The sequence below is a fragment of the Panthera onca genome, chromosome C2 (genome assembly GCF_046562875.1).
Source record: "Panthera onca isolate mPanOnc1 chromosome C2, mPanOnc1 haplotype 2, whole genome shotgun sequence".
NCBI lineage: Eukaryota > Metazoa > Chordata > Mammalia > Carnivora > Felidae > Panthera > Panthera onca.
The window spans coordinates 94,659,351-94,677,638 of NC_138347.1; the positions used below are offsets into that span (position 1 = coordinate 94,659,351).

The 18,288-nt window shown below is 41.8% G+C and overlaps 2 long non-coding RNA genes across 2 annotated transcripts in view; both read right to left on the bottom strand.

The window, feature by feature from the left end:
* LOC132684159 (uncharacterized) overlaps positions 1–4,576 on the bottom strand; it is a 41,471-nt gene extending 36,895 nt beyond the window's left edge. The window contains exon 1 of the long non-coding RNA XR_009612582.2: positions 4,369–4,576. This is a non-coding gene — a long non-coding RNA (uncharacterized LOC132684159). The remainder of the gene's footprint in view (positions 1–4,368) is intronic.
* Positions 4,577–6,159: 1,583 nt separating this feature from the next.
* LOC132684160 (uncharacterized) lies at positions 6,160–11,129 on the bottom strand. The gene is made up of 3 exons (XR_009612583.2): positions 10,883–11,129; positions 6,677–6,724; positions 6,160–6,435 (listed from the first exon to the last, which is right to left on the bottom strand). It is a non-coding gene; the product is annotated as an uncharacterized LOC132684160 (long non-coding RNA).
* Between the last annotated feature and the right edge of the window lie 7,159 nt (positions 11,130–18,288).

The following is an 18,288-nucleotide window of genomic DNA, read 5'->3' on the forward strand; positions in this document are numbered from 1 at the left end:
GAAAGAGACTATTATGGGAAACATGGTAAGGGAATCTATAAGAAATGAACAATAGGATTATTGAGTGCTTTTGGAATTAATACAATAACAGATATGGAGGGGATTTTTGAGAATCCTAAAAAACATACACATACAACAAATACCTTAATATTATATTTCATTACTCTCTACCTATCATCTACCAATCCTCTGTTCACTCCCACCTAAACCACAGAGATTTTTCATTGTTTTTTACTGTTAACTAGGGTCATCCCATTGTCCAGATAGGTAGCTCTTCTAACACCTTGACCTCTCAGTATCTTGACCTCTACTCCAATGCTTGTGAAGTTCACCTTTACTCCACCTTAGTCATCCCTACTATGACTCATAGACATGGTCAGAAGTGATTTTCAGGTTTTTAAACTATATGTGTTTTTATAATTATTTATTTATTCATCAAATATTGAACAAGGGTCTTCAATGCCTTGAGCACTATTCTGAGTCCTGAGGATACAGTGGTGATCAATACATATCTGGAGGCAGAGGGAAAGGAGACAGGCAATAAGGAAGTAAAAGAAAAAGAAGAGAATTTCAGATGGTCGGAAGTCCTAAAAGAAAAGCAGAGGTGTTGTGAAGTGAATAATAGATTTGCAAGTCTAGAAGAAAGAATGTTATGTTAGTAGAATGATTAAGGGAAGGTCTTTCTAAGAAAGTGGCATTTCAGAAAGATCTGAGTGGTGAAAGGAGTCATCCATGTGAAAACAGGTGGAAATGTTTCAGGCAGTGGGGATAGCAAATGCAAAGTTTCAGGCAGAATGACTCTGGTGTGATTAAGGAGCAAGCAGAAGTCCAGCATAGCCGAAAGTGAATGAGGAGATAGTAGGAAATGACATTGGAATCACAGCAAGGGCAGGCCAGGTTGAAATTCTATGTCTTAGTTAAGAGGTTGAATTCTGTCCTAATTGTTAAGAATCCATTGGAGGATTCTAAGTGGGTTGGAGGGGTACTGATACAATAAATTTTTAAGAGATCATTTTGGCTGGTATAGAGGACAGGAAGGCATAAAATGGAGTGGATGATGATACTTGTCATAATTGGTGTTTCCCCAATGGTGGACCCTGCACAATGGACTAGGATGCAGGTAATTTGCTGGGGGGTAACCCCAGAAAGCTCAAGGGGAGAAGAAGGAAAAGTGAGGCAGGGAAGGGGAAGCACCAATATGAGAGCATTCGTGAGTAGGCTGTGGCCGTGAGCAGCAGGCTCAGTCCTGCTTCACAGGTATCACATGGAACATAATTCTTGTAAACCCTCAAGCAAAGCAACAGAGATGCGTGAACACTTGAGAAGCTCCCAGTGCATACAGCTCTCTATCACAGCTTTGGGGGAAGTCAAAGGTAGGCTGTGATTGTCAGGTGTTTTTTTTTTTTTTTAATGTTTATTTATTTATTTTGAGAGAGACAGAGATAGAGAGAGAACAGGGAAGGGGCAGAGAGAGATGGTGGGAGAGAATCTTAAGCAGGCTGCACACTACCAGCATGGAGCCCAATGTGGGGCTTGAACCCACGAACTGTGAGATCATGACCTGAGCTGAAACCAAGAGTCTGACACTTAACCGACTGAGTCACCCAGGCGCCCCTGTGATTGTCAGTTTTATGTGTCAACATGCCTAGTTAGTCCCCAGTTATTTGAACAAGCATTCATCCAAATGTGGCTGTGAAGGTATTTTGTAGATATAATTAAACTTCATAATTAGTTGACTTTCACTAAGGGAAATTATCCTGGATACTCTAGCTGGGCCTGAGTCCACCAGTTGAACGGCTCTAAGAGCAAAACTGATGCTTTCCTCAGGAAGAAGAAATTCTGCCTGCAGAGACAAGAGTTTGTACCTAACATTTCCAGTCCATCATTCCTGATGGCCTGCTCTACAGACTTCAGCCTTGCCTTGCCAGTCCCCACAATTGCATAAAGTAATTCTTTGCAATCTCTTAATATATAATCTCCTAGAGTTTTGAACCCCGACTGATAGGAAGAAAGAAAGAAAAGAAGGAGCCACATTGGTCATTTTAACAGAGAGCATTGAATGTAAGTATTAACTGAACAGTCATTGGAGGATTGTTGATAACAAAGACCAAAGGTTAATACTGAAGTACCAATTCAGCACATTGAATACGTCCTGCCACTCCTTTCTGACCTGCCAAGTTTCTGTGGATAGGTCTGCGGCAAACCTGATCTGTCTTCCCTTGTAGGTTAAGGACTTTTTTTCCCTTGCTGCTTTCAGGATTCTTTCCTTGCCTGAGTATTTTGTGAATTTGACTATAATGTGCCTTGTTGATGGCTGGTTTTTGTTGAATCTAATGGGAGTCCTCTTGCTTCCTGGATTTTGATGTCTGTGTCTTTCCCCAGGTTAGGAAAGTTTTCTGCTATGATTGCTCAAATAATCCTTCTACCCCTTTTTCTCTCTCTTCGTCTTTTGGGACCCCTATGATTCTGACATTGTTCCTTTTTAATGAGTCACTGATTTCTCTAATTCTTCAATCTCCCTCTTTGTTTCCGCTTCATTGTTCTCCATAAGTTTGTCCTCTATATCACTGATATAGCCTTTGCCTCATCCATCCTTGCCACTGTGGCATCCACTCGAGATTGCAGCTCAGTTATAGCATTTTTTATTTCATCCTGACTTACCTTTTATCTCTGCAGAAAGGGGTTCTAATCCGTTTTCAACCCCAGCTATATTCTTATTATCGTGATTCTAAATTCTGGTTCAGACATCTTGCTTGTATCTGTGTTGATTAGGTACCTAGCTGTCATTACTTCCTGTTCTTTCTTTTGGGGTGAATTCCTTCATTTCATCATTTTGAAGGAAGAAAAGGAATTAATAAGGTAAAAAAAATTAAAATTAAAAAAATTAAAATTAAAAATTAAAAACAACCCCCCAAAAATCAAATAAAGGATGCTAGATCCTAGGTGTATTCTGGTCTGGTTGTTGAAAGGAGCTTGATAGAATAGAGAAAAAAGGGAAAGATAAGAAAAGAAAAGAAAAAAACGAAAATGTTTGAAAATTTGAAAAAATGAATATGATGAAATAGAATAAAATGAAATGATGGAAGTAAAAAAATAGAATTTGAAAATTTTACAAAAAAGTAAAAAAATATAGTAGGAAAAAAATTAAAGAAAAATATCTTTAATGGATATGGAAAATAAATTTTTTTTCTCTTTCTGTATTCAAGAATAAGAAAAAAAATTGAATCGATGGACCAGCAAACAGAGTGAAGTACTATTGAAATTACATTGGTTTCCCCTAGAAGTCGAACTATGAAGCACTTAATAGTCTGTAAACTAAGCCGGCGGAAAGACTTGTGTTCCTGAAGAGTGAGATTGGCCCAGTTGGGTGGGGCTTAGTGTAATGGCTCCGTTCTCCACTAGGTGGCGCTGCTTAGCTTACTGGATCAATTGCTGTAGGTGCGTATGCGCATGCGCTGGAGGGGTGAAAATGGCGTCACCCAGATAACAAGTATCTAGTGTGAGAATTATGTGCTCTCCCTGACCAGCAATCGCGTACCCGTCTTTTGTCTCCGGCTTCCGTCCCCTCCCCGCTTTTATACTGTCCATGACCAAGCCGTCACGTTGCCAGGTGGCACCTCCCTCCTGAGTTTTATCTCAGATGCGGCTGTGTTTCCCAACCCGTCACTTCTGAGGGACTGTGGCTTTGACCCTCTCAGACCTTCGGGGGGAGGGTCTCACTGAGCGATGACCAGGTGCCAGCCGCACCCAGGAATGTTCGCGGGACTGTGCTGCCTCTGATGCCCAGAGACTGTGGTCGGGTGCCAGCCCGCCCCAGAAAGAGTTCACGCGATCGTGTAGCAGCAACGTTTCAGGGATTATGGAAAATCACCACACACATCTGGCGCCAGGCTTCACCCTTAACGTTCTTGCTCCAGCACCAGTGAATGTGGTTGTTCTCCTGGGTCCCCTGGGGCCTTTGCCTATGGGGAAGCTGCACACAGCCTTTACCAAATGTCCTCCCAGCGGGGGAACCGCCTCTCCCCTGTGGCCTGAGGGCTCCGAGGACTGCACTCTCTGCTCCTAGGGATTCGCCCTTCCCACCAGCGCACTGCCAGGTAGAGCTGCTGAGTTTCAGACTCTGCACTGTTTATAGAGTCTTAATGGCATTTAAACCCTCTCCTTTATCATTTCTCCCTTTTTTGTTCAGTCCCTTGCATACTCTTGTTTTTTCTCTCCAGCTGCTTTCAGGCAGGAGGGATGTTTTCCATACTCTCCCCCCCCCCCCCCCCCCCGCCCCCACCCCGTCTCAGTCCTCTCTCCTCAAGCAAAAACAGCTCCCTGCCCTCCGGGGCTTTCTCCCCCAGTTCACTTCTCCCCGCTGCATACCTGCTGAGTTCTCTGGTTCAGGTTGTGCAGATTGTTGTGTTAACCCTCAAATCAGTTTTCTAGGTGTGCAGGATGGTTTAGTGTTGATCCCGCTGTATTTCAGGGACGGGAGACGCAAAAAAAACTTCCATGCTGTTTCGCCATCTTGGCCCCTCCCTCTGTTCTTGAACTTCAGGTAACTTGTTGGGCTTCTTTTGCTTGACATGGTATCTGTAAGATTCATCCAGCAGTGGTGGTTCATTATTTTTTTATTGCTCTGCGGTTTTCTACTGTATAAATAAACTATATCCATTCGTCTGTTAACGGACATTTGGGTTGTTTACATCTTGGGGCTATTATTAATAAAACTTCGATGAACATTCTTGTATTTAAACAGCATATGTGGAACAAACCATGATCGGACAGCGGTTGGCATTGTCAGCTTCCTCGCGTGGAACTGAGCCAGATCCTGTGGCTGAGCAGCAGAGCAACATGGGTGCTAAAGGTAAGCAGGTGCATAGGGACCATTCACTATGGCTGTAGGCGGATTTGGAAGTGTAGCGAGGGACATTTGGATGGTACATCAACAGCATTGCTATACTACTCGATAGGGGCATTTGGAGGTTTAAATGTGGTAACGTATATAGAGCATATAGAGATAGTGATTACTCAATAAAAGAAGGTCGTTCTTATTATTATACTAAACTTATAACCTTAGACTTTTAAAGAAGCAGGGCTCAGGTGGTACAGTACAGTTATTTAGAAAGATCTTTCCAAAATAATACCACATCTGCTACCCTATCCCATCACTCTTCTCTTGTGCTGTGAAGCCTTTATACTCAAAAAATAATTCACAGACCAATAGCTTCAGCATCAACTAGGAAGATGCTAGAAATGCAGGATCTTGGGCCCCACTGATCAGAATCTGTATTTTAACAAGTCCCTGATTGATTCTATGGAAAACTGCATTTTGATAAGCACGAGCTTTAGGCAGCACATTGGAATCACACAGAGAGTTTTAAAACTTACGTATTTCAAATTTAGTGGACAATTGAACTCTGTCACAGAATGTCTTTTAACCATGGCATGAAATACACCTTAGGAAATGCTGATTTTTACTTAAAAATCAACTTTAAGATTAGAATTAAAGATACAAAATGTAAGTAGAGTTTATCTTTGGGTGGTGGTCTTATTTCTTCTTTTATTTTTCTTTTTTATGTTCTTCTTTCTTTCCAAAGTTTGTGTTTAAAATTTTTTTGAATTTTTTTAACGTTTATTTATTTTTGAGAGAGAGACAGTGTGCGAGTGGGGGAAGGGCAGAGAGAGAGGGAGACACAGAATCTGAAGCAAGCTCCAGGCTCTGAGCTGTCAGCACAGAGCCTGATGCAGGGTTTGAACTCACAGACCACGAGATCATGACCTGAGCTGAAGTCAGACGCTTAACTGACTGAGCCACACAGGCGCCCCTCTTTCCAAAGTTTTTATAACACTTACAGAATCGAAATTAAAAGGTTTAGTAATTATGTTAGATGACAGAAATATTTTCCAGAGCTGCATGTGACATATTTAAGAATGAAGTATCATTATATTCTTTTAAAAGATACAGTTAAATATATAAACTTATAGAAAAAGAGTACATATCACAGAATGAACCTAGGTGGAGAGTAATGCTTTTTCAACTTTCCATATGTTTGAAAGCTTTTATAATAAAAAGTTGGGGAGATAAAAAGTAAAAGATTCATTTTGGAATAACATGACCATTATGTAAAGTGTTTATAAGTACCTATCTAAGTATATGTGGTTCCCTTTGGGAATGAAACTGAGATTGGGAACTATCATAGAGAAGATTTTAGCTTCGTCTCTAATGTGTCAGATTTTTCAAGACTGCCTTTGTGTATTATCTTGAAAAGAAACACGTTTTCATGGGCAAATGGTGTTCAAGATACATGGTGTCAGAACCACACAAGTTCTTACTTCAAGTAAGAACTTACTCTTACAGTAAGACTTGAAGTCTTACTGACTTCAGAGTAATACCTCAAGTCTAGGATTCCATTAGGTCCTTTTTGCCAGCACTTAAGACAAGTACACCTACAGGGCGCCTGGGTGGCTCAGTCAGTTAAGCATCCGACTTCGGCTCAGGTCATGATCTCGTGGTCCGTGAGTTCGAGCCCTGTGTCGGGCCCTGTGCTGACAGCTCAGAGCCTGGAGCCTGTTTCAGATTCTGTGTCTCCCTCTCTCTGACCCTCCCCCATTCATGCTCTGTCTCTCTCTGTCTCAAAAAAATCAATAAACGTTAAAAAAAAAATTAAAAAAAAAAAGACAAGTACACCTACGTCTGTTGCAAGATCCAATGGTGGACGTCTAATGGTGCTTTAGGCTAAAAAGAAGAAAATTCTACTGTCAGAATATCGAAGCCTTCAGCCATGCAAGAGGCCATAGTCTTTTTTCTGAGCTTCAGGAACAGGCATGACTCCTTGTGTGCCTGTTTGTTAACATATGCTTTTATGAAAGAATCCCGTTTGAGATTCCTTTAGCTATAGCATACCACCCAGTAGGAAGGTTGTGGGGGAAACCTATAGCTCTCACGAACTCTAGTCATGGGAGGCTAGCAATGCCCACCAACACAGAACCTACATGAAAGACCAAGTTGGTTTAAAGTAATACACCACCTAATCTTAATGTTTAAAAAAAATTATTATTGAATCCAGGTAATAACGGAGAAAGAAGAACACCATGCTTCCTTTTCCTGCTTTATTCTCTTAACCACTTTCTCCTCTCCCTCCTTTATTCAGAATATATGTTCAATCCAAAGTTTTCATTACTTTTTTTCATAATTTCTCACTTAAAGCTCTGTGCTTTCATTCTGTTTAGCCCATGATGCAGATAGTTCAGTGGCATTTATGACTGCAATTATTAGGAGTTTGGGTGTTGGCATAAATGATTCTTGTCTGCTGGAATCTATCCAGTTTGAATATGGAGCTGTAAAGAAAAGCCTAAAAAGAGATTTTCCAGGGGTGATGGTGGTGTGAAAATGTGCAACAAGGTGTTATGATTTCAAATTATAAAGATCCCAGTAAAAATACACAGCATAAAGTTACTGCTCGAACCTCTTATGCTTAGTTTTTTCTAAGTCAAACTTAGAAATTCAGACTTGCCAACGTACTGAGAGGTCCAATGTCAGCTGTTATTAAGAAGATCCCTCCCTCTACCTAGAGCCATTTTTTTAAAATGTTTATTTATTTTTGAAAGAGAGAGAGATAAAGAGTGTGATCTGGGGAGGGGCAGAGAGAGAGGCAGATACAGAATCCGAAGAAGGCTCCAGACTCCGAGCTGTCAGCACAGAGCCTGCCGCAGGGCTCGAACCCACAAACCGTGAGATCATGACCTGAGCTGAAGTCGGACGCTTAACTGACTGAGCCACCCAGGCACCCCCCGAGGGCCATTTATGAAACCCATGAACCTCAGTCCAGAAAACTTGGGGGCAGTCCTGTCATCTTGAGAACTTTGTAGCTGTTTTTGCCATGTGTGCCGTATGGTCTTCCTGTTCCACTAGTGATAGGTAACTATTGGCCCTCCTTCCAAACCTGAGCAAGAGGAGTTTTGACTGCATCTCCCAATGCCATTGTGGTGGCTGGTTCCAGGAACGACCCCCAATGAATCACATCTCCTCTATTTATGCCCTTCTGTAGATCCCTCCCATATTGACTCCAGCTTTTTCCAGAGGACTTGCTTTGGCCAATGAGATATTCACAAATGTGATGCAAGCTTGAAAATAACTTGCACACCAAGGCTTGTTCTCTCTTGTTACTGTGGGACTGCCATGTGAAGAAGCCCAGGTCATTCTACTAGAGGAGGAGACCATGTGGAACCATGTCAAGCTGAGACCTCCTAGACTAATATGCTCCCAACCAACCTGTCAGCTATCTGTAATCACGTGAGTGACCTCAAGTGTCATCAGCAGAATGGCCCTGCTAAACCTAGCCCAAAATACTGGCCTATGGAATCATGAGGAAATAATTTTTTTTTTTAATGTTGTTTCAGCCCCTATGTTTTGAGATGGTTTGTATGACAACGGTTTGTAGGATGGCCCCTATGATTCCTGATCCCAGGTGTTCACATATTTAAGTGTAGGCAGGACCTGTGACTTGCTTCTGGACAATAGGATATGGCAAAGGTGAAGGGATTTTGCAGATATAATTAAGGTCAGTTGATTCTGAGTTAATCAGAAGAGAGAGTATCCTGGGTGACCTTGACTTAATCAAGTGAAAGTCCTTAAAGCAGGAACTAGGTCCTCTCTGAGTCCAGTGACTCTTTCTCTGTTATTATACAAACAAGCCATCATGAGTTCTGTAGATGCAAGAAAATGAATCCTGCCAACAACCTGAATGAATTTGGAAGCAGATTTTTTTTCCCCAGACAAGCCTTTATATGAAAATGCAGCCCAGCTGATACCTTGATTACAGCCTTGTGTGACCCTCAGCAGAGGCCCAGCTGAGCCATACCCAGACTCCTAACTCAGAGAAATTGTGAGATAATACATGTGTGCTGATTAAGCCACTACATTTGTAGTCATTTGTCATGAGGCAATAGAAAGCTAATAAAATTTGTTACTTGGCAGTGTATAACCTATACAGCCACATTACCAAGCATTCTGTCCCTTTGCATCCATATGCTAACCCTTTAAAAAGTCTGTCACCTTCTAGAGCATAAATCCAGTGACTGGCCCAGTATTAATACTGAAAGTCTTATGTCCTGGGAAATCCCTCAGTTCAAAGCAACTGGATGTCACCCCAACAGCATGGTAGGTCAGAACCACATGCAGACAGCCATCTACATCTTTCCTCCCTTCAAGAGAAGCTAAAGTTCTTTTTCTGAAGATCATGCCCATCTCCTCTTTAGCATCTACCTTCAGCTCTCAGTGAGACATTGACTTAATCCCCTTCAAGGAGGTAGAACGCTGTTATTTCCTGGCAGGAAAATAAAGTAGTGGGGGCACGTAGCGGTAGGGAGTGGAATAAGTTACATGTTAGGAGCACAGACATTTTTGAAGTACAAAATTCCTGGTTGGCAGCAGAAGAAAGACTGTTCACTAGAGAGTTCTAAGCAGTTCTAAAAAGTTGGAATATACTAGGTGATTTTTGTCTTCATTCCTTTCTTTATAATTCATCTTGTTCAGACAGAGATAAGGATTCAGGAAGGAAAGCCAGCATGAAGGAAGGGCTCCCTGCTACTTATGATTGGCAGACTCAGACCCACACAACTCTCCCATCTCATTCTCAGTGAGCCTCATTCCAAACTAGCCCGGAGCTCTAGCCAGGCAAAGCTAGTAGGACCTACCCAAATGCCCCCAGCCAGGTACTGGGGCCCAGAGTGTCTCTTCAGGCCCTGGTCCTACCTGCTGTTCTGACATGTTCCAGCTGTTCCAGTCTGGTTCTGACTCTATTGCCTCTTATTGGTGTCTTTCTGTCCAGTCCCTTCACACTGGTGCTTAGGACTGGCCCTTGCCTCATATCTCTGCTGTCTACCGGCCCACTTCAACCTCATACCCAACTCAGGCTTCTGGAATTCCAGCCTGGAATCTGAGCTCTAGCCCTCCATTTATCCAAGATGGAGTAAACATGTATGAAATAGAAAACTTGGAATTGTTGGTCTCAAAACAATTAGGAACAAAATTCCACCGTGGACCTGACCCCAAGCTTTGTCCCAATTCCTGTGTCCAGTCAGCTCCATCATGGATTCCCTGGGCTGCCACCATGGCTCTGACACCTGCTCCATTCTTACTTTAAGCCAGAAACCTTTTGCCAGCTCTTAGATGTACCAGGGTTATTCGAGAAGGCTGACAAATGAGAATTCATGCTGCACAAAACCCAACTAGATTTGAAAAGAGAGGATTTCAAGGAGAGACACAGAAAACTGACAAGTCTTCTGGCATTTGGGGAGGGAGGGTGTGAAAAGAGGAGTGTCTTCAGAGTGGGCTGCATGAGGTAGAATTAGTTACCTAACGTTTATTTATTTTTGAGACAGAGAGAGACAGAGCATGAATGGGGCAGGGTCAGAGAGAGAGGGAGACACAGAATCTGAAACAGGCTCCAGGCTCTGAACAGTCAGCACAGAGCCCGACACGGGGCTCGAACTCACGGACCGCGAGATGGTGACCTGAGCGGAAGTCGGACGCTTAACCAACTGAGCCACCCAGGTGCCCCTAGAATTAGTTATCTAAACAAAAGTCCAAGCACACTTGTCCCCAACCCCTATCCTACATAAATCTGTACAGAAATTGTTTTCTCAGTTCTCGAATGGCCCAACTATCAATTTTTGATATAGGAAATGCTCAGGTTTCTGTTGAAAATTTAACTTTCTATTATCCATACAGAATAAATGTGAAGATGAAGATCTGATAGTTCTCAGATTAATAGTCTCTCAGCTTTTCTGTCAACTAGCCCTATAAAATAGCCATTTATATCAGTAACTTAGTGTCACAATAATGCTGCTTGACAGCTTCAAAATCCTACGGCTTTGAACAATGATTACTTACTCTTGCTTGTACATCTGTGGGTTGGCTGCGGAGTAGCTAATCTAGACTGAGTGTGCGTCCAGACCTGCTTCATGTGTCTCTCTTCCGCCTCCAGTGACTTGGGCCACTGGGCTGGCCACAACATTTTCTTCTCATGACAACGGCAGAGGCACAATAGGGCACCGAAAGCACAAATGCTTCCTAAATACTAAGCAGAACTGGCACGTGGCCACCCTGCCCACAATCCATTGGCTGCAGCAAACCTCATGTTCCAACCCAACACCCATGCCTCTAGTGAGAATTGCAAAGTCACAGGGTAAAGAAAGGGTGTGGCTACAAGGCGACAGAAACTGGTGCCAATAAGTCAATGTGCCAGAATAATCTGCTAGGATTGCTATCCTCCATACTTGTATCTCACCAAGTCGGTACTGTCTGATGTTTCCCTAAGTAGGCCTATAGCATATCTGTGTTTGTTTCTGTGCCTGACTGAACTGTGTTCTTCTGGTGTCAGATTTGGCTTATTCAGCAAAAAGATTTCTGGAACGCATGGTTACTTTGGCCTCTCAAATTTACACTCCAGTGAATATAAAGGTGTGTGCAGCTCACGGAAGTCTCACCTGCCCTGCCCCACATGAAATAAGAGTCTTCAAATTTTCTTGGAGGAAAGTCCCTTGATTTAGCCATTTTTGAATATGCTGCCTTATCATTTTAAAGATTATGGTTTTGTTGAATCTTTGACATATTTCCTGCTACAGAATATGTATTTCATTCCTTTGTTTTCCCAGAGACTTAATATGGCTCTGGCCATGTCTTCCTAACTACAGATCAGGTGCACAGTCTACAAGGGGAGGGACAGCAAAAAGGACTATTTTAAAACTGGCACTTACTGCATTTGACATATTGCCTATTACTGAGAATTTGTATTCTTCATATTTCCCCTCACAGGGTATTAAATTTTGATTAAACCCAAGAACCTCTGACTGGTTTCCATAAATAGAAAAAAACTCTGTAGAGCCTTAGCAATGTTTTTATATGCAAAATGAGTTGCTAACTTATCATGCTAATTGTTCTGGTATTTATCCCCCTAAGTCCTAAGCACTCCCTTCAGATTTTCACTACATCTTCCTACCAGCCTATGGCATTCTGGGTGATAAGCAATATTTTTTTAATGAGGTTCCACTTCCACAAACATTGTATTACCTCTAAAATAAATTTATACCTCTGTTTGCCTGGATCTCAAGCCAGAAACATCCAATGAAAGCACATGAAACATTCGCTGGAGTAAACAGCAGTCAATGTCATTATTTCTGGGTATCTAGAGCACAATCCAATCCTACAAAAATAACATCAGTACTCACTGTGTGCCAGGCTCTGTGCTAAGATTTGGAAAGACTTGGAAGATTTACATTCACCATCTTAACGAGTCTTCACATGGATATCTTCACGATGAGGAAGGATTATAATGGACCCCCTAACCTCAGATGCATTAACAAAGTCTGTATCTGTTACATATTGCATTGACTCAACAAGAAAAAATTTCTTACGAATGGTGTTTGAAGGGTGGCTCTATGGGAAAAGCATGCAACTCATGATCTTGGGGTAATAAATTTAAGCCCCATGTTGGGCATAGAGCTTACTTAACAACAACAACAACAACAACAACAAAGACTGTCTTTGAATCCTGTTAATCCATCAAAGCAAATCTTCAATTATTTCCCTACACTTTGCTTTCCCCAGAGTATATTCCCAAGAGCCCCTTGGTTCCTGGGTGTGCGTGTGTGTGTGTGTGTGTGTGTGTGTGTGTGTGTGCATGTATTGAACGTGAGACCCAAATGTCTTTCTCTTGGGCATCTCCAGAGAGTTTATCCTAATTTTCCCCCAATACACATAGTTTATGTAATCAATCTCCTACTACACATTTTATTCACTTCCTTTTTAAAATTTTTTTATTACAAAAATGTTTAAACATTTATTCATTTTTGAGAGATAGAGAGAGAGACAGAGTATGAGTGGGGAAGGGGCAGAGAGAGAGGGGAGACACAGACTCTGAAGCAGGCTCCAGGCTCTGAGCTGTCAGCACAGAGCCTGACGCAGGGCTTGAACCCACAAACCATGAGATGGTGACCTGAGCCCAAGCTGGATGCTTAACTGAGCCACCCAGGTGTCCCCACAACCCTTTTAAGTAACGAAAGATTCTTGCTTACAAAGATGACTTTCACACAAATGTTATTCATAATAGAAGAAATTGGAAATGACCCTATATGTCCACCAACTGGTTAATGGACAAGTAAAATGTGGTCTATTGATACAATAAACACTATTCAGCAATAAGAAGGAATGAAATCCTGATAAAGGCTGAGCCTGGATAAACCTCAAACAGATCATGCTAAGTGGAAGAAGCCAACTGCAAAAGAGCAGTTGGAATCTCCAGGAATGGAATCTCCAGGAATGGCAAATTTATGGAGACAGAAAGCAGAGTGGTGATTGCCTGGGGCAGGGGTGAGAAGGGGGATTCAGTGCGAAAGAAGCTGGAGGGATCTTGCTGTGCTAATGAAAATGTTCCAAAACTGCATTATAGTGATGGCTGCACAGCTCAGTAAATTTACTAAAAAATTATTGACTTGTGTATATTTAAAATTAGTGAATTTCATGGTATGTAAATTATACTCAAATACCATTGCTAAAAAAAATTAATTCATGGAGAATGCTTGGTCACATGAAAAATTGGTCAAATTCTTTGTACAGTAAGCTGCTGAGAGATTAATTTCTTCATCCATACAATGAATATAGGAAATCCTATCTCGAAGAAAATTACCTAAATATCAAATGAGATATTAAGATGCAAATGCCTTGAAAACTGCAAAATGGTTAACAGAGGAAAGATTCTTGGGACTCAGCGGTGGGCGGGAATTATTTCCTTCTCTCCTCTAGGTGGTGCTAGAATCTAAAAATGAGCAGGCCCCTGGTGGACACGGAGGCTTGGCACAAAATTACCTTTCCCTTTAAGGTTACATCTCTGAAGGGAATTTTTAGTCCCAGCGTCCTTGAGTCTGGAGCCTTCCCCCGAATTATTCTCAGGATAATAGAAATCCAACGTCAGTGCTTCTTACCACTCACAAACTTTCAGTTGCGTATTCCATGTTATAGGTTTCCCTCTTTGTCCCGTGGAATTATTCCTATGACTGAACCACGTTCATCTTCCCTTTCTTTTCATTTTCATGGGAACCATTTCTTTTCGTTTTCATGGAAACTTCCGTTTTCATAATAGCTGCACATGCTGATTCGACTGCATTTTCAGTTCTCTCAGTACTTTAATACTTAATTAAATAGTTAATATTTAGTAATTTGAAATGTAATTAGTGTAATCAATTCATCAAACCATTTGTAAAGTGTCTCAAAACCTACACCTAGCACACACGGCCACAACAATGAAGAAATGCGACCGAGAGCCTGTACTAGAAGCATGTGTCGGTGGCAGTAACAGCTGATGTGCTATTTGTTACTTTGCTGAGTGCCATGTGGCTTTATATATGAGAAAGTTCAAGCTTTGATAGTTGTAAGGTGACCTTCTGTAGCAGGTTCAGGACTCAATATGAGTTCTACCCCCTATCTCTCTTAAAAAAATAGGTTTATAGATTATCTTTTTGCTCTTCATCTGATGGTTTCTAAAAGCATTTGGATCAAGTAGGAGAGCTAAGAGCTCACAGCCTAAGGCACTGGGCAGCAAGGGCACACGGTGCTGTTATCTGAACCCCTGTACAACTGTTTTACTCAGTTCCAATGGGTGCAGGGCTGGTCCTTTAAGGAGATATTAAAGCTGAAGCTTGCACCCCATGATGTGTCTTGCAAAAGAAAGAATACGGAAGCAGCATAAAAACATATACACAGGAGCTATGCAAACAGACAGCTCACTACCAAAAATTCCTCACTGGCAAAACTACTTTCTCACAAGGGGAAGGGTTTGAAAAACAGCTCTTGCCTCTTGGAGCCCTCTCTTTGGTGGAAACAAATCAGCTTTTAAAATACAATACCATACAAGCTTTAAAAAGTGGTATTTAAGCAGCATTGAAATAGCCTACGAGAAATTAATGCAAAATCAATTCAGGCACACAATTTACATCTGCTGCGTTACCCAGAATGGCTCTCTTCTATAACTGGAAATCTATGGACCTAATTCTGGGATGACTGGAAGGAGTTTTATGTCTTCTGGGATGTAGCTGTGCAATCTGTCACTGGGAGGGAAAATCTGTAACCCTTTAAGGATAGCAGAACCTGGGGCCCTATTGTGAGGAAATGCACATTTAAAAATAACACTCAATGAAATAAGTGTTTCTCATGGGTCTAGGCCTTTAAAGCCCCGCCCTCTGCCCAAACCTGCAGTCTTTCCATACTCAGCAGGCTTTGTCTTTCCTAAATATAGTTCATAGCAAACAATGAGCTGCTCCTGCTTTGAAGGTTGACAGTAAATGCTCAGAAGAGACACAGCCAAGCTCATGGCTGTGCTGGAGCTGGGAATCCAGCTTCTCCCTGAATCACTGGGCACCTCAAGCCTTTCCCCTCCAGGTTTTCTCATTCTTCCAGTGGACGTGATGCTGATCAATTTGGTCAAAACCATTGTAGGTTACTGATGCACAAAGTAGGTTTAAAGTTCCAAGTTTTGAAATTAATTGTACTGAAAAAAACCATGAAGTAGCATCAGAGGGGTGGGAGGGGTATGGGAAACAGGGTGGTTTCTGAAAGTAAAACTAGAGTTGCAAGAAAAATTAGTTTCCAGGAAGCAGAAGTTGGTAAGAGTGTCAAATGCCACAGAGAGGAGTTACATGAGGTCTCAGGCCTTCAGGACAGCGTTGTTCACCTTGGGCAGCATTTCACGAAGCTGGAAGGGAAACCCTGAGTTGAGTAGATGAACAGAAAGTGGGTGCCCACTTGCCACCTTCTCCTGGGAGCAGAAATGGGAGGGTTATTTCTGCATGAAAGCATTAAATAAGAGAGAGATTTTTTTTTCATATTGCAAAGGACTTTCTTATGACCTTGAATGCCTCTATCCAGTGCTGACATCAATTCCTAGACATCAGATTAGGAATTCTAATCCTGCCCAAGGCACCATCCTTCTCTGAATGGCTCACAGTAGGGTTTCAGTAAATGTTTGTGGAAGGAAGCAAGGCTACGCTCTTGAGAACTGCCTATATGCAGCTTGTATTGAAAGCAGACGTCCTTTTTAACCATAATGAAAAATGTCCACTCTTTTGTTATGTAAAGTTTTGCACTACTTAGTTGTATGACCTCAGACAAAGTAACAGACCTTCTCTGGACCTCAGTTCTTCATGTATGAAAGTCTAAAGTGCATGGCTCATGTATAAGAGTGCATGACTCAGAGTAAGCAGATTGTACTGTTTGCTGTTGTTGTTATAACTATTATATATAACTATTATTATAACTAAATATAACTGTTTGTCATCCTGGAAGAAAGGGAAGACATGAAACATCTGTACTATGCATCCAAGTCACTCAGAATATTTTCATACAAGGGGAAAGGCATGAAAAACAGCTCTTGCCTTCTAAAGTCCTCCCTTTGGTAGAAACAAAATGGTTTTTAAAATACAATCCTGTAGAAGTTCTTTATAAAAATACCAAGTATAATTCCAAAAAAAGTTCATAAAAAAAATCAAAAAACCCCTCATCACCAAGAGTAAACCTTAACGTAAACGACAGACTTTGGGTGATTGTGATGTGTCTATGTGGGTTCATCAACGGTAACAAATGTACCCTCTATACTGCTGATGGCAGCAGGTTATGCCTGTGTGGAGGTAGGGGTGTATGAAAAATCTCTGGGCCTTCTGTTCAATTTCACTATGAATCTAAAACTCTTCTAAAAAGAAGAGTCTCAAAAACAAATTGTGGATGGGGATGCCTGGATGACTCAGTTGGTTAAGTATCTGACTTCGACTGAGGTCATGATCTCACAGTTCACGAGTTTGAGCCCCATGTCAGGTTCTGTGGTGACAGCACGGAGCCTGCTTGAGACTCTCTCCCTCTCTCTCTCAAAATAAATAACCTTAAAAAACAACTCAACTCAAATGTGGGTGAAAATTACAGCATAGAGAATATAGTCAATAATATATAATAACATTATATGGTGACAGTTGGTCACTACACTTATCTATAGAATTGTAGAATCCCTATGCTTTACACGTAAAACTAATGTAACATTGTATGTCAAACTATAATAATGGAAAAAAAACATTTTAAAGTCTGACAGAGATGCCCTAATTGTGTTTATGAAAGACAGGAACTGGAGTGGCTCAGTTGGTTGAGCATCTGACTTCGGCTCGGGTCATGATCTCACAGTTCGTGGGTTCGAGCCCCGTGTTAGGCTCTGTGCTGATTGCTCAAAGCCTGGAGCCTGCTTCAGATTCTGTGTCTCCATCTCTCTGCCCCTCCCCCATTCATGCTCTGTCTCTCCATCTCTCTCAAAGATGAATAAACATAGAAAGAAAGAAAGGAAGAAAGACAGGAACCAAAGCACTTTCCAGGAACATGGCTGGTCAGCCACGCCAGAGCAGCTATGGCTCTGGGGGGCTAGATATCCTCTGTGTTCTGTGAAAGGCAGCCAGAGGAAGGTACAAACCCAGGACTGTGATTCTGACAGCACCTTATGAGATATATTCTGTTCATTTTCCTGCACAGTTAGGATGTGGGTGAGCACTCTGGGGGAGCTTCCAGATTAGACTCCTCTGTTACAGGCAGTGCCCAATACTCTTGTCCGTGTCCATGATGAAGTGAACTGTGGGGTTTCTGAGAAAACATTCTAAAATGAGACAAAATGGCAATCTTAGAGGAGTAGGCTTTGTCAATAGAGGCAAGGATGCTAAGAGGTTACTGTCCTGCCTTGAGAATTGTGCAGGCCTGGTTTGAAGTCTTTGTCTCTTCACTTAGTGTGTGATCTGGGACATGTTACCTAACTTCTGGCTCTCAGCTGGTCATCTGTCAAATAATAACAGGACCCAGCTGAAAGGGCTGATGTGAGGTCTCAGAGAGATAATGTGTGAGGCACTTTATAGTGTTTGGTGCATAATGACTTTTTTCTTTTCTTAATTTTAGAGGGGAAGAGAGAAAGAGAGCATGCATGAGCACATGAGCAAGGGAAAGGCAGAGTGAGAGAGAATGAGAGAGAGAGAGAGAGAGAGAGAGAGAGAGAAACAGAGACTCCCAAGCAGGCTCCACACTCAGCATGGAGCCTGATTTGGGGCTCAATCCCATGACTCCAGGACCAGAACCCAAGCTGAAACCAAGAGTTGGATGTTCAACCAACTGAGCCACCCAGGTGCCTATGACTTCTTTTTAATTTAAATCAGGGAATCTAACTCTTAACAGTTTTCTGCTTTTTATTCTTCATAGGAAGAAAAATTCTGTTACTACCAATTCCT